This window comes from Sinocyclocheilus grahami, unplaced genomic scaffold, assembly GCF_001515645.1.
Source record: "Sinocyclocheilus grahami isolate Dianchi unplaced genomic scaffold, SAMN03320097.WGS_v1.1 scaffold1134.1, whole genome shotgun sequence".
NCBI classification, from domain to species: Eukaryota; Metazoa; Chordata; class Actinopteri; order Cypriniformes; family Cyprinidae; genus Sinocyclocheilus; species Sinocyclocheilus grahami.
The window spans coordinates 151,257-154,488 of NW_015506313.1; positions in this window are offsets into that span (position 1 = coordinate 151,257).

Genomic DNA, 3,232 nt, shown 5'->3' on the forward strand with positions numbered 1-3,232 from the left:
TATCTTTTGGCGAGCCGCTAATACGAGGGGGTAGGAATTCCCTCTTCCTCTTTGTTTCTCTAACACAAAGGGCTGTGCTTTGGACCGGCTCCTGCTGTGTTTGCACCTCTGTGGCCTTGAACGCAACAATGGCGTTGTCCTCCAAAAAACCTCCATGAGCACCATCCCATTACCAGCCCTTTTATTCAAGGCAGCAGTTGTAAAAAGCTCAGTGAGCATTTGGAATCTGTTAAAGGCATCCTATATTGGTAGGTTAGCTTTGGATTTGGGAAAAAGAGACAATTAAGATGGATTTAAGCTACAGTTGTTGCCCTGTTTGGTTCAAAAATGGGAGCCAACATCATTGGCCAATTAACCGAGCTGTTGAATCCAACTCTTTTTGCAAACCCCAAGGGAAGTTTCCATTTCATGAGCACAAAGTTGTTGGTTTGTACCTCACCGCTTGAGGTAACAACAAACACCACCCTGGATAGAAGAATCGAGTTTCATAACTTCCTCAAGCATCCCTCATTCAGGAAACCAAGGCCTCGTCCTCGTTGTTTGTTTAAACAACAGGAAGGTCTTCACCTTTAGCACATTCCACAGGAAATTAAGGCAGAATGAGGTAAACTGTCTCTCTAGGTCGGACCCTGAGGTTTTTGGGGTCAGTACTTGGGCAGCTGACTGTACCGTGCTCATAAAGCGAGAATTCATTTCCATTCTGTATGGAGTTTGGTTGCAGTCATCATCATTTTCCAGCTGTGTTCATTCAAAGAACTCCTGTAGGTTTATTTTTCTGTCACATGTATGAAGGAAAAGCCTTGTTCCTCTGGGTCTCCTGGTGGTTTGGCAACTGTTGAATGGTGCGGACTTTAGAACTATCCTCCCAAAAAGTGTATTTCCCCAAATGGTGCACATACTAACATCAAAACATTGGTATGGAAGTGGATTGGCTCTGATAGGGATGGCCTTTTTGATTTGCATGATAAACGCTCTGTAAGGTACCATGTGGAGTCTTTCAGGTGTTGTGGTCTGGACCCGATGACATCTTTGTTGTCTTGAGAAGTGAAAGAGTGACGTTTGACTGAAACTGTATTAATGCATAAAGGGCCACTGCAGCTAAATTCAGTTTAGGAACACTTATTCGTGATTTGTCACTTGTTTTTGCTTAAAGTGCCAAATGACAAAATAAAATGGAGATATTTTTAGCAGACACTGAGAGAAATAGGGTTTTTTTGCTGTCTATATTGGCTTTTTTGGTATTTTTATTTTTTTTAGAACAAATACCTAAATATTAATGTTTATGAATTACTTTTTACAGCAAAGTGATTTTTTTTTTTGTTATTTTTCCAGATTAAATATCTAAACAATTAAATCAGCATATATTTACTGGAGATGCAAAGTGACATGAGATAAGAAGTCTTGTCTTCTAAAAAAACTGTTTAAAATTAAATGAATTTATGATCAAAATTAGATAAAATATGATCCAGTGGTGTCCAAAAAATAAACTTATTTTTCCATTGAATTAAATCAATTCTTCTGACCCCATCGTGGATTTTTTTTTTAAACAAACACACCTAATTTTGATTTGATTTCTTATGTTTAAAACAAGAAAAAAATCTGTCAGTGGGGTCAGAAAAATAAACTTAGTTCAAAGTGAAAACAGGTTTATTTTTCGGACACCACTAGCAAAATATGTTATTCTATTTTAACAATAAATTCACATAACTGTATGGAAGCCCGTTTCTGCCACTGAATAAAACAAATAAAAAAAAGGTTATTGCCACTTTTTATCTCACAGTTCTGACTTTTTTTCTCAGAATTTCGTGATATAAAATCACAACTGCGAGTTATATAGTCAGAGTTGCGAGATATAAAGTCACAATTGCGACTTTATGTCTCGCAATTAGAAATTTGTACTGGGAAACGAGACAAAAATACAGAAGAAGAAAATGTTAAATGTTAATTTGAGCCCGTTATTTCCATTTTTCATAATTCCCTTTTTTTTTAGCCCTTACAACAAATGGCAAATAACATGTTCAGTTCTAAACTCTATAAGACCAGATCCTGATAATATTGACATTTGCATGTATAAGAAAGAACATGAGTGATTTGTTGGGTGTTTTCACACATAAGAAGAAAAAAAAAACGAGTTGCTCAAGAAACCTGAGGAAGGGGTGTGTGAAACTGACCACTGCTGTTCTGTGTTTGAAGTGAAGGGGGATTGGTTTAGAGGGTCCGGGGCCCACGCTGAGGGCTGAGCTTGAGTTGTTGGGGGAGTGGCTCCACAGGACTGCAGTAAATGGAAGAGCCATCTGCTGGAGTTGCTCTTCAAACACTCTACTGTACACGTCCTGCATTAGAATTACGAGACGACGTCTGCTTTGGATTTAAATGGGATGAGGCTCAAACTGAGAACATGTAGTCAAGGAACCACGGGACTTTTGGCGAACACTGTTTCATTTGGAAAGCATTGAATAGGTTGAAGACGTTGCTGAGCGAGAAGGTAAGGTCCCTGTTGGGTTTATGCTTTGTATATCACATTGAAAGTCTTTCCTATAGGGGTTTAGGAGTGAATCATTTAACCTATATTTTGCTGTGTCACGTCCTACTTCTTCTAGTTATATTTGGAAGCTTTTGTAAACTTCTCAGATCTAGGTCTAACTGTAGTTGCAGCTCAAACTCCACATGGGTTTGTTGAAAAGAAAAAGGTGTCAGAGAGGTGCGTTGTGGGTAAATATCAGACGCTTCTAATCATCTGGCTCCAGCGGGTCAGAACGCAGGTGGTCTTCAGTCTGTTGGGACAAGCCTCGAAACCATTTGGTCCTGGAATAACACTAGAGTTCTTTAAAGTTTGGCCAAAAGTTTGGGAGGATCACCCAAATGCTCAAAAATGAGTCAACACTGCCATCCTTCCTGTTTCCAACATCTAGTATTCTCTGATGCACTTTCAGTAAAACATCCACTGGGATTTTTGTCACATTTTTAGATTTATTTTTGTATGATTAGAGCATTTTAATGGGAAATATGTTCATAAATATGTTTTTCAGATAGCAGTTGTATGTCTTTTGGGGGGTAAAAACTAGTAATTGTGACCCTGGAGCACAAAAGCAGTGTTAAGTCGCTGGGGGATATTTGTAGCAATAGCCAACAATACATTGTATGGGTCACAATTATACATTTCTCTTTTATGCCAAAAATCATTAGGATATTAAGTAAAGATCATGTTCCATGAAGATATTTTGTAAATGTC